This window comes from Mercurialis annua, linkage group LG3, assembly GCF_937616625.2.
Source record: "Mercurialis annua linkage group LG3, ddMerAnnu1.2, whole genome shotgun sequence".
Taxonomy (NCBI): domain Eukaryota; kingdom Viridiplantae; phylum Streptophyta; class Magnoliopsida; order Malpighiales; family Euphorbiaceae; genus Mercurialis; species Mercurialis annua.
The window spans coordinates 52,162,092-52,175,778 of NC_065572.1; the positions used below are offsets into that span (position 1 = coordinate 52,162,092).

The following is a 13,687-nucleotide window of genomic DNA, read 5'->3' on the forward strand; positions in this document are numbered from 1 at the left end:
ACGAAGCGTTATACGGGCGTAAATGTCGATCCCCTATCTGTTGGGATGAAGTCGGCGAACGGAAGCTCACTGGAGCAGAGATCATTCAGATTATGTTTGAGAAAGTACCGTTGATAAAGCAACGGCTAACTACTGCTTCCAATCGACAGAAGAGTTACGCGGACCCTAAGAGAAAAGATATCAAATTTTAGATCGGAGATTATGTATTCTTTAAAGTATCACCGATGAAGGGAGTGATTCGTTTCGGAAAGAAGGGCAAGTTAGCTCCGAGATATGTCGGACCATACCAGATCGTAGAGCGCATAGGCTCAGTTGCCTACAAGCTAGACTTGCCACCAGAGATGTCGCAAGTTCACCCTGTCTTCCATATTTCCATGCTTCGAAAATATGTACCAGACCCCTCTCAAATAATTCAACCGCAAATAGTGGACGTAAGCGAAGAGTTAACCTACGAGGAACGGCCGGTGAAGATTGTCGACACACAGATACGACAATTGCGAACAAAGAGAATTCTGATGGTAAAGGTTCTTTGGAGGAGTCAGTCCATAGAAGAGTGCATGTGGGAGACAGAAGAAGATATGAGGCAGAAGTACCCATATCTTTTTACTCAAGGTACGTGGTTAAATTTTAAATTCGAGGACGAATTTATTTTAAGGGGGGAGGGTGAATGTAATACCCCAAAATAATTTAAGGTAATTACGTCGTGCCACGTGTTGAGATTTCCGATGAATTAAATTAAGGAGAATTTAATTTAATTATATCGGGAATTTAGAATAAATTTTAATAAGTTAGTTAGCGGGATTTGAGGATTTAACTTCAGAAAATTAATATAAAATAAATTATAAATCCCGTAACAGATTTATTTCGCCAAAGTCCGTGAAATAATTTATAGTATTTATGGTAAAAGTTTCGAGTCGATCGGAGATCGTTTAAAATTTGGACGCGAATAGGTTTTGGACTAAATTGAAACTTTTGAAAAATTTCAAGGACCAAAGTGCAAATTAGCCGGATTATATATAACTTAAGCATGAGGAATTCTCCAGAACCATCACTCTCAGTTTCATCTTCTCTCTTTTCTTATTCTTGCCGTTTCGATTACGGTTCGTCGCGCGGTTTCCGTTTCTCGTCCGTTTCCGACGTTCAATAACTCAAAACGATCGTATTTCACTGGCGTATCACGGTAAGCTTGATGTTTTATCGTTTAAACGAATATATTTTGAGTTATATCGATTCAAATTTTAGGCCACGAAACGATTTTATCGTATTCACGATTTTAGAATCGTATTTGGATGTTTTGATGTTAGAATAGGCATTTAGGATGCGTTTGGAGCGTTTTAACGCTAGAAGTAGGGCGTAAACCCCGGAAAACGGTTCCGGGGAATCGTATCGTGCACGTATGGTGCACGAACGTGCACCATCAATGGTGCACGAACGTGCATCAATGGTGCACGAACGTGCACCTACACATGGTGCACGACCGTGCACCAAAGTGCATGATCGTGCACCCCCATGCACGAACGTGCACCCTGATCCTCGCACCCCGATCTTCGTACCTCGATTGAATTAGTTGAATACCCGTGTTGGTACGCGTGTTGAATTGGAAATCGAATAGTAATTGATCGATTAACGCGAATAGTTAACCTAATGAGGTTAAACGAGAATTGAATTAGAAAAGATATGATCCGTAAATGAGTTAGATTCCATTTATCGGAATATACGTGAGAAGCACGACGATTAATGAAAGTATAAAGTATCGTGTCTCGAGTCTAGAGTCAATCTTAGAATAGGATTCTAATACCAGTCAAATGTTTTAAAATTTTCTTTAGATCCGGCGAGGCAAGAAGCAGCTGGACCAGTAGTTTGGGAAGCTTGGCGTTTCTAAGCCCCGACGTATTTTTGGATAAGCGTTTTCAGTGAGTTTATACGATTTGCTTTTAAAGTAATTATTCAAGCAATTATTTTATATTGCTTTATGTTTGAATTGCATGTTTTATATGCGAAATTTTTATATAAATTGCGCATACGCTTGATTTGAAACCAATATTGATCCGATGGAACGTGCTACCTATTGAGCGGCAATAGGACTGCGTGATCACCAGTTTTGATTTGATACAGCTGTGAGTTGATTATGATTTTGAAATTTAAGATTTAGTGTATGATTTCGATACGAGTGAGCACTCGGTTACGGTGTAACCTGGAGTCCCCGTATCTAGTGGGTTGGACTCACAACTTGATATTAATGATTGGGTTGCATGATAGATGATTAGTATGTTTGAGGATTATGGTTTCAATCGGATCTCGTACTTGGCTGCATACGATTAAATATCGTTTTATGTTTTATTTGAATACTTATTAGTAAATGTATGAACTCACTCAGTATATTTCCCATATACTGACCCCTCACAGACTTTCTTTCAGGTTAAAGACGCTTTGAAGCAACAGACTTCTATCCTACTTCTAAAAGTCTGTATTTTTAAAAGTATGTAAAGAAACAGTACTTTACTCCTAGAGCTGCAGTAGATAAATGTTTTGCAAGTCAGCTTGTAATGTATAGTTTTCTAAAAATATAACTTTAATGTTTTAAAGTTTTAAATGTCTTACGCTTGCTGCGTTGTTTATAATTGGGATTGCCAGAGGATATGTATGCCTGGCATGTGTTTCAGTATGACACATGTTTATGTCTCTCATGCATGACGTTTATGATTTGCAAAAAAATTATTTTACGTTTTTAGGCTTGCTACGGGTTTTGAAGCAACCACTCCCATTCCCTAGCGCCGGTCTCGGCACATGAGATTAGGCCGTGACAGGGTTATAAGGCAAACCGGTTTTTGAGTTGTGAATCGGAAATTTAAATTCTTTAAAGCAGAAAAGAGAATTTAAAAGACAAAAGAGATTTAGAGTGGTTCGGATCACAAAACGATCCTACTCCACTACTCAATCTAAGATTGAGATTTTAGAATCCACTAAATGGGATTGTGCTTTATAGATAAGCATCAAATTTACAAAGAGATTTCTTAGAGATAATCTCAAACTCACAATTGATTTTTCAAGGATAATCAAGAACCTACAAGGGTTGAGTTTTTCCAAAGCTTAACTCTAACTCACAATGATTAGGAGTTTCCAAGATTACTCCAAAACTACAGCAAAACTAAGTGAATTGAAAAATGTGTGTTTGTTGTTTCAAGGTGTGTAAATCATTAACCTTGAAACATTACAAATGGGTTTATATTTATACCCAAAGCAATCCTTACAAAAGCTAAAACAAACAAAACTTTTGCAGTAATCAGCTCGGTCGCGCCCGTGATACCTCCATCGCGCCCGTGATATTTGTTCGAAGACAAACTCTTCAAACGGCTAGTGCCACGTGTCAACACATCATTAGGGGTTCATAAATATATCCGTTGAATCTTCAACGGTCTAATTTGCCGTGCCCGTGATGTGTTCATCGCGCCCGTGATACCTCTAACGGTCGACTAGGGTTTCATAAATATGAATGTCGCGCCCGTGATGCATAGTGTTGCGCCCGTGATGCATGAATCACGCCCATGATGAGAAAGGTGTAGCGCCCGCGATATGCTATTGGACAGCTTAAGATGGAAAAACTCGATTCTCGCTAGAAAGCTCCGAATCGACTTCCAATTGCTCATATGAGGTCCTATACATTAATAAACAAGATTAGAACCCTCATAGTTGATTGTCAAAGTCAAAACAAAGGAGTTTGAAGGGACAATAGTCCAACAAACATGTTTATTCATGATTTCATGGAAATTTAGCAATTTGATAATTAAGCTTAACATGGCAATTTTATGGCTAAAACTGGCAAGTAATACTAACATACATCCTAAATCACATAATTACAGCAATTACAACATTTATGGCATACAATCTAATGGCAAATCAAAGGGATAAATTAAAAGGATCCTCAGAATTACCAGTCTGAGTCCTTGGCTCGTTTGCTGGCGAAGTGGATGCGGAATCCAGCTTTGAATCTGATGCGGATGCTGTGTTTTTGGAGAATTAACACGTGTTTTAGTGTTTTTAGGACCGAAAGTTTGTGTATGTGTGTCTGTGTGGTGAAAAATTTGGCAAGCTACTCTTGGGGAGGGGATCGGATTTTCTGTCTATTTTTCTACGGTTTGTGTGCCACCTCCAGCCAGGCTGGCTTAATGCTGTATTTATAGGGGAATGGACGACCTAGGGTTAGCTTAGAGTCTTCTAGGGTTTAAACTGCTAAGAGATATACCATAAAGTATTAGGATTAACTTTAAACTCTATTTAATTATTATTTTTCCTTTTAATTTGCGGATTTGGACTTGCTAGCTAATTAAAAAGGTGTAAAAGTCTATTTTGGTGCCTAAAAGTGTTTAAAAAGGCTACTAAGCCTCTATAGGTTTGGTCATGGTCAATTTCGGTCCGTAAAACTTGCAAATTGGCCCATAAACTTCTAAAGACCTTGCAATTAGTCCAATTTATAGACTGAGACTACAATATCTTTGGATTTTATATGCTATTTATGCCTAATTGCGTTTTAATCCTCCAAGTTTGCAGCTGTGCACAGTTATGCCTGCTTGGATTCCAGCAAACAAATCTGTAGCTCGTCACCCGTACAAATTTCTTTGGAAATCATCCAATTCAGTCCCTTATCACTTTTTACTTGTCCGGAAAATATGTCTCTATAGTTTGTCCCCTCTTTAACGAGAATAGACGAAGTAGGTCAATTTTTATTAAACAAGAGACAAGGATATTGCCCACCATCGGAGGCACTCGCTCGCCCGGTGGTATGGTAATGCCCTAGCCTGAGTATTACTCATCGTGGCGCATGATTCTGACTTCATGCCCTCTGGTTCTGGTCTACTCCACATCTGGCTGGGAGTAAGTCTTCTCAACTGCCATTGAGCCTGGGCTGCCTGAGTATGTGCCCCGTGGAATGGAGCTATAAACTCTCAGCCGGCCTAAGAGTGATATGATGGCTCGGACCCCGGTAATTATCCTGTCCAGACCTTCTTAGGTTTGTAGAAGGGCCATCACCCTCTTGGTCGTCCCAAGGGTCACCCTGTTGAATAAGTGACTGGATTCCGTTAATTATTTCACAATTAACGAATGCTGGTGTCTTTCTACTAGACTTTGGCCTCTTTCTACCATTTTCAGTGTCTTTCTACCGATCTTTGGTGTCTTTCTACCGTATGTTGGTGTCTTTCTACCAGGCTTTGGCTTATTTCTGCCATTTATGGCGTTTTTATCATATTCCGGTGTCTCTCTACCGTATTTTGGCATCTTTATGCCATATGTGGAGCCTGACTTTGTTGGTTGTTTGAATCCCGTTTCATGGGCCACTTTATAATCCTCTAGGCTTTACTCTAGTCTTCTAGGGCTTGCCTTGAAGGCTCTAGGGCTCGTTCTGATCCTCTGGGGCTTGTCTTGAAGGCTCTAGGGCTCGTTCTGATCCTATGGGACTTGTCTTGAAGGCTCTGGGGCTCGTTCTGATCCTCCAGAGCTTGTCTTAAAGGCTCTGGGGCTTGTTCTGATCCTCTGGGGCTTGTCTTGAAGGCTCTCGGACTCGTTCTGATCTTCTGGGCTTGTCTTGAAGGCTCTAGGGCTTGTTCTGATCCTCTGGAGCTTGTCTTGAAGGCTCTAGGACTTGTTCTGATCCTCTGGGGCTTGTCTTAAAGGCTCCGAGGCTTGTTCTGATCCTCTAGGGATTGCCTTGAAGGCTTTGGGTCTTGTTGTATTTTTGTATGTCTATTCTCTGGGGCGTCTGTATTTTTGGCTGTCCATTTTCTGGGATGTCTGTATTTTTGTCTGTCTGTCGGAAGATTCAGTGTTTCATCTGTCCATCATATGATTCTGTGTTCTGTTTGTCCGTTAGAGGATTTTATGTTATGTATTTCCGTCGGCGGATTATGTGTTGTCTGCCCGTAGGAGGATTCTGTGTTCTGTTTCCTTACTTTATGTCATTGGAGGCGCTTTTCTAGCATATCCTTTAAGGATGTACTTTTTTGTCTATTAGTGGCTTGTGCCTTTTAAGAGAGTCATCCCCTCATTTTGTTCATTTTTATTTCTCTCTCCTTCTTTTGCATTCTCTGAATTTTGTCAATTTATTCTTCCTTTAGTTTTGACTATGGCACTATCCTGAGATTTTATGGAGCCGTGTATTGATCCTAACCGGCAGGATGACCAGCATGCTGCTTTACTGGAGGTGGGCGAGGAGTCCCACTTTTGTTGCGCTAGGAGGGGCATTTGTGCGCCAAGACTCATTGAGAGGTGCATTTTTGCTTTTTTTAGCTTGTCAATAGACATTTTATTGTCTGTATGTTTAAAATATGTCCGAAATTTATTCATAACTCAGTCGAAAGTGGGACCGGGCCCCCAAAAATTGTTTCAAAGAGGGAATAGAAGTGGCGGCGGCGCCAAGGCATAATGGCGCCGCTGCCACTATGTTCTGGCGGTGCCGCCAGAATAAGCTGGCAGCACCGCCAGTGACACTTGCGCCGTGATGGTGGCGCTAGTGCCCTTGTTGCACGCGACCTCTGGTGCATTTTTCAACTTTTACGGTTTGATTTTTGACGATTTTGACTCCGTTTTTTGGTCTTCCTGTGATTTCAAGAGAGACACGTGTACTTCTGGGAACTTTGTGGACACATGTATTTGGTACGATGCTTTGTGTGCTATTGTTCATTCTCGGGTAGATGCTACGGGTTTCGGCCGTCTTGTTAGTGGTCCGGTTACTGCGATAAGGATCTGTGACAGCGTTTCTCTGCGTGCGCTGATGGAGCGGTGGATGGATACTAGCCATACTTTCCACTTGCCGGTTGGGGAGCTGATAGTGACTTCTTTAGATTTCTCGCTGATCACGGGGATGACTTTCGGAGGTCCGCCTGTGCCTTTTGATGGCGGTTTGGGGTTTTACACTCAGAGAGATACGTACATCTTCGAGATGCTAGGTTTCGTGCCCGAGATGAAGGGTCGCAGTCTTCTTCATGCTGAGCTGTACGAGCGTTACAGGGAGTGCGTTCCCCGAACTAGTGACGAGGTTGATATGATCGCCCGAGCTTTCATCTGTTATCTGCTAGGGTCTACTTTGTTATATAGTTCAGGTGTGACTTTGCCACTTTACGTGCTGCCGGACTTAGAGGATTTGGACGAGGTCAAGTTTTACGACTAGGGGTCTGCTGCTTTGGCCTATCTTTACACCAGCATGGACCGAGTGGTTCGTGGGGGATCCCATCATTCTGGGATGTAGCTTGCTGTACATGTGAGTTCTTTTGTCGCTTTTTTTGACTTCGTTATCTTATCCGTTTTTTCTTCTGTTGCAGATCTGAGCCATCCAAATGAGCCTTATAACTGGTTTTATTGTCCTTCCAGGGTTAGGATACCCTATGTTGAGGTTCTAGGACTTTTCACGTACTCTGACGCAGAGTTAGGGACCTGAGTGCAGAGGCCGGCTGAACGAGCTGGCGTGGGTAGACGTGAGTACTTAGCTCTATTCTTGAATTACTGTGAGTCTGGATTGCGGTATTGACCCGTGTTTTACTGGTTGCAGGTCGATACTACTTTGAACACTCCACCCGGAGCTCGTTGGCCTCGGTAGGTACAGGGTGCTGTGGAGAGATCGCACATGCATTATTTGATGCATGGCCCGAGTTGTAGGTCCTGGTTTCTAGGAGAGTGTGTTCTTCATTGGTAGTGTGGCCCACGTACTCGTATGGTCCCGGTTGGACCTCCTTTGTCGATGCTGCGTGGCAGGGACGTGGCATCGCCTACTCTTCGACCAGATCTGAGGGGTTACTCGGCTACCAGTTTGGTATTTGTCCCTAAGTTGAGCTATCTAGACGACTTTGCGAGAGATCGTCTACTGGGGAGGCTTCCACTTGATTGAGTGCATGTCATTCAAGTTCAACATGCGGCTGTAGGGCCACAGGTATATGTTATCTTTCTGGTTTTCTTTTTCAGGATTTCTTCATCTCCTTGAGTTCTTTTCTGATGTTCTCTCAAGGAGGTGCTAGACGTGGAACTCGCTCTGTCCGTGCTAGGGCAGACATTGCTGGTCTCCTAGTCGAGTCCCAGTTGGTAGCGAGCTGGTGCTGGTGACATGGTCTCTGGTTATTTGAGTCTGATGTCGGAGAGATATGCGTGCGTGTGCCTGTGCAGAATTCTGTTCCCTTGTGCTACATGACTCATTCCTTTGCGCCTGCCGACTGTACTCACGTGAATGGTTTCTTCCTTCTGTGCTTTTATTTTGAGGGCCTGTTTGCCCTTTTGGACTGAGCGTCCCCTCTCAAGTTTTCAGGTGCCGGTTTGTGACGTAGTTCAGTTGGCTGATGCTACTTACTACTGGCGTGATCGCTTGTGCAATGTCTCTGCACAAATGAGGGTAAAAATAATATGCAATATTTCTATCCTATATGTATGCATGTATGCAATCTTATAGCTCTGACTGCTCTCTGGTTTCTTCTATAGTTGCGCATTGACAAACTAGAGGAGCATGTGCGTTTGACAGAGCCGGGTCCTGCGGACAGTGACATCCCTCCTAGGTTCCCTGGCGGTGGAGGTGGACTTCGTGCCGGTGATCGTAGGCGGAGCGCCCGTGGTAGTCGAGGATCTGACGTCCGAGGAGGTCGTAAAGACTTTGCCTCGTCTTCTGGTGGTAAGAAGACTGGGCGCTACTCTGGTGACACGCCCTCTGGGAGCCGTTATGAAGACTCAGAGACCCTAGAGCAGGATTTAGACTCTGATGATTAGGCTTGTATTGTATGTAGGTCGCATTTTGAACGCTTGCTTTTATTGATGACTGTATGTTGCAACAATATTTTGTACATCTAGCGTTCTGGACGTCTTGTTTTTATAGCGTGGTTTATGTTGTCTGCTATATTTATTTTAGCTCTTTTGTCCTTTCTACTTCTGTATTCTGGCTGGTGGAGATCTGATGCCCCTAGTTCTTTGACTGTTGGAGACCTGATGCCCCCGGTTATCTGACTGGTGGAGACTTGATGCCCCCGGTTCCCTGACTGGTGGAGACCTGATGCCCCCGGTTCTCTGACTGGTGGAGGCCTGATGCCTCTGGTTCTGTGGATGTTAGAGATCTAATGTCCCCGGTTCTCTGGCTATTGGAGACCTGGTGCCCCCTATTCTCTGGCTGGTGGAGACCCGATGTCCCCGGTTCTCTGGTTGGTGGAGACCTGATGCCCCCAGTTCTTCTGCTGGTGGAGACCTGAAGTCCCCGGTTCTCTAGCTGGTGGAGACCTGATGCCCCCGATTCTCTGAATGGTGGAGATCTGATGCCCCCGGTTCTTCTGCTGGTGGAGACTTGATGCCCCCTATTCTCTGGCTGTAGGAGACTTGATGCCCCCGGTTCTAATCGTTGTGATGTCGGCGCCTTTCTTGATTTTGTGGTAGGTGGAAGCTTGGCGTTTCTAAGAGGATGGGGACATTAAGCTCCCAATTTCTGGGCGATATAAGGCTAGCGCCTGTGGTTTATGGGTAATGTGGACCTTAAATCCCCAGTCTTCTGGGCAGATGGGGACCTTAAATCCCTAAATCTCTGCGTGAGGAATTCGTCTGTTTCTATTATCCGGTTGAGGAAGTATTCTGCTTCTCTGTTTGAGGACTTTATTGTCCCATGCTATCTAGATTTCTGTCTCTGGGTAGCGGAGGCCTGTTGCCTTTTCCATAAATCTTTTGGAGGTAGAGGCTTGCCGCCTATTGTGACGGTTGTGATGGCCCCTGTTGGCCGGATTTTGTGTCCGGGTATTGTAGGCGTGGTGCCTATTCTGCGTATTTCTTGAGAGCGTGGGCTTGGCGCCTGTTGATTCTTGTGGTTATGGCATTGATTTCTAAGGTAGAGGCCTGGCGGCTGTTGTTTTTTGTGTTTATGTAGCCCAATTTTGCGAAAATTGGCCCTATTTTCCATTTTCCTTGTGGAGTAAGCTCTTCTGCTTGCGTTGTACTCTATGTTGCCTCCTCATCGGAGCGTTCAGTTTTTTCGTCTGGGAAACTGGATGATTTGATGAATAGTCTAGTCATTGACTGGGTTCGCTCTGGGCGGAGCTATCTGTTCTAGGGTAATATGTTTGTTTCTATGACAGTTAGTGCGTATTTCAACATTTTTCTTGGAGCAACTTTGAATGCATGAGGAAATTTTGATTTTCTTTGAAAAGTTTTTGAAATTTTTTATGCCATTGTCTCAAAGACTAAAAAAAGAGTGGATGGTATGTATATGAAATGTATTAGGGTTATATACTTTACATTTGACATTCTTTTAATTAGTTTGGTAATGTGTATCGTACATATTTTATAAATGCATTTTTATATTCTAAAACAAGCCAACTGACGAAGAATGTATTTTTTCTTCTAATAATCATTGTTACAAACTGTGCAGGTTTTGGTGCTCCAACAATTTTTTTTGCAAGAATTTTAAACTACTTTTTTTATTTCGAAGAATGTAGTTGAGTTGGTTTTGAGACAAATCTGTGTTGATTTTGAGATGTGTTTGAAATATTTTTGAGATGCATATAACTTGTTTATGAGATATATCTGAATTATTTTTGATATTTGATTTCTTATGTAAATTTAATGAAGGCATTATATAATTATTTGTTCAGTTTATTATGTATATACATATTGGAAGAATAAATGATACATTGTATATACAACAATGATACATTGTATAAGTTTGGACTACTTTCTTTATTTCGAAGAATGTAGCTGAGCTAGTTCTGAGACGTATCTCCACTGTTTTTGATATATTTTTAAAATGTACATGATTTGTTTATGAGATATATCTGAATTATTTCTGAGATTTAATTTGTTATGTAAATTAGAAAAATGTAAATATAAACATTTTTGATATAAACTCGTATGTGTAAGATTAACTTCAACTGATGATAAATTTAATGAAGGCATTATATAGTTATTTGTTTAGTTTATTGTGTATATACATATTGGATTCAAATGATATATCGTATATATACATTGATACATCGTATATATATTTTTTTATCCTTTTTAATTATTTTAGCGAAATAAATTTTATAGATACACCATAAATTATAATTTTTAAAATCATATGCTCTTATTAACAACATTTTGCTTGATTTGTCTTAAAATTTTAGTTATCTCTAACTAAAACTTAACTTAGTTAAGTTTTTATGTATATGTAATTATGTCACATATTAGATATATCAATAATACATTATATATACAACATTGATACATCGCTGATACATCATAGATGGCTTATAATCACCTATATATGGCACTCCAACTTAGACACTCCGCTAATCAAAACCCCTGAACTAAATTTTGGCCCGCTAAACCCCTAAACTTCACTTAATTATTACATATGGCACTTTTGGTATAATTTGACCAAAATACCCTTCAAATATGTAAGAATAACAAATAAACCAATACCAACCCAATCTAACCAAACTTAAAATCACCCTTCCAACCAAATCAAACATAACCCAATCAAATCAAACATAATTTAACCAAACCTAAATTTATTTAAAAATTAATTAAAGATTTATTTTTTAATTTTAAAAAATTAATAAATAATTATTTTTTAATATTAAAAAATTAAATAAAAATTAATTCTGCTATTTGCAAATCCACCAACCCAAAAAAATTATTTCATTTTGGCCTAATTACTTAAAAAACCCACACCTTGAATATTTTTTTCATTTATACCCTGACCTTATAAAAAAGTCATTTATACTCAATTTTAGGTTTTTAGATTTTATCTCTACCCAATATAAAAATATAATTGACAATTTAATAAGTTAAAGGATGAAAAAATTTAAAAAAAATTAAATAAAAGGTTATATCATACGTCTAATTAGTATATAAACACAACTTAAAGGATTATTTTAAACTTTTTTTCAAGTGAAAAGAGGCAATTTTAGTATTTTTGGATAGATTTGAAACCTAAAAACCCAAAATTGGGTACAAATGACTTTTATATAAGGTCAGAGTATAAACGAAAAAAAAATTAAAGGTGGGGATTTTTTAAGTAATTAAGCCTTAATTTTTTAATATTAAAAATTTTTTTTTTTGGCGATGGGCAGTAGTGGCCGGAGAAACTGGCGGCGGCGGGTGACGGTTTCCAGTTGAGTGTTTTGATTTAATTGGGTGGATTGGTGATTTAGGTATGATTTGATTAAATGAATGAGTTATGTTTGATTTGATTGAATGGGTGACTTTAGATTTGGTTATATGGAGTTAGTTTGATTTTTCTTATTGATTTTAGGGGTATTTTGTGTACTTTTAAGAAAATAATAGGCTTGGGCGATTTTTTGGGACGGTTTTGGGGCAAAAGTGCCATAGGTGATCATTAAGTGAAGTTTAGGGGGTTTAGCGGTCCAAAAATTAGTTCAGGGGTCTTGGTTAGCGGAGTGTCATACCTCGCCTTACTTAGCACGAGATTGACGGTTATTTAAAATAAATTTATCTCCAAATCAACATTTTAAAACATGTTCTATAAATAATTAAGCACAAATATATAAAAACCTTTTATACAACATTTTAATTAAACCACTGTATGAAAACTAAGTATTGTTACAAACTTTTATACATATAATTCAAAATATATATTTAGGTACAAATAAGTTTATTCTAAACAAAAACATCAAGGCATCTCAAAAATCGGAGATGTGGCCAACCTCTATGTCTCAAGCCCAAACTCTAAGCCCAACTCCCTTTCTAGTCAACTGTACTGTAGATTGCCTTGCTAACTGAAAAGGTTTTAAAACAACTAAAATGAGCGAAAACTCAGTGAATAGACATAACAAGCATAAAACATTTATATACTTAAAGTAAGTATATCATATAATAACGAAAAATAGAAAACAGTTCAATACAACACAAAATACTTGTAATGTTCATCACAAAAACATTTACAAATATAAACGATATCAAAACAATTTCACTTCAAATATGAAATGTAGTTCGTATCAATCATCAATTATAAGATTGATACATTACCCTGTAACAATAATATAAACCATAAACCTGTAATCAGGAACACAACACTGATCTACAGTCTAACCAACATATCTAGGAACACTTGATGGCTAACCCCTCTCCATCATTAGCACGGCTCAGCCCTTCTCCCTTCACTGACCATCAATCAAGTGGCCTGTGTCAAATGTGCATAGACACTCACAATCTCTCACATGTGCATATAACTAACTCAGCACATAACCAGGTGCATATCACAACTCAGCACCTCACAAATATATTGTTACAGAGTAGGCATATCACATAAAAGAAATCTCAAGTTATTTCATCAAAACTCAATAAGATTCAATAACAAAACCATTTCAAATTATCATTCAAAACTTAACCATAATCCATTCCACATATTGATGAAATCAACACACCTTTCACTTATAAACAACATTGCATAATGTACCATTTGAAACGTTCAAAGAAACACTTTATCGAACACCTTTCGTGCATTTCAAAACAACCACATATAACTATTTAAAACACAATAAACCTTGACACTTTGAATATCAAAATAGCATATTGATTTTAGTAGCAAGGGCTAGTATATCTACTCACCACACAACAACCAAACTAGTCCAAAATATCGTCAAAAGCTGCCCTACTTCCTAGTTGCACCGTCATTACCAAAACGAGCACCTAAATGAGTAATGTAAATCACAAAACTCAATCACAATCACATATATAA

General features: G+C 39.6%; 1 long non-coding RNA gene across 1 annotated transcript; it reads right to left on the bottom strand.

Moving 5' to 3' along the window:
- Window positions 1-12,492: 12,492 nt before the first annotated feature.
- On the bottom strand, window positions 12,493-13,643 carry LOC126674587 (uncharacterized). Its single transcript, XR_007639572.1, has 2 exons — window positions 13,558-13,643; window positions 12,493-12,725 (listed from the first exon to the last, which is right to left on the bottom strand). It is a non-coding gene; the product is annotated as an uncharacterized LOC126674587 (long non-coding RNA).
- Between the last annotated feature and the right edge of the window lie 44 nt (window positions 13,644-13,687).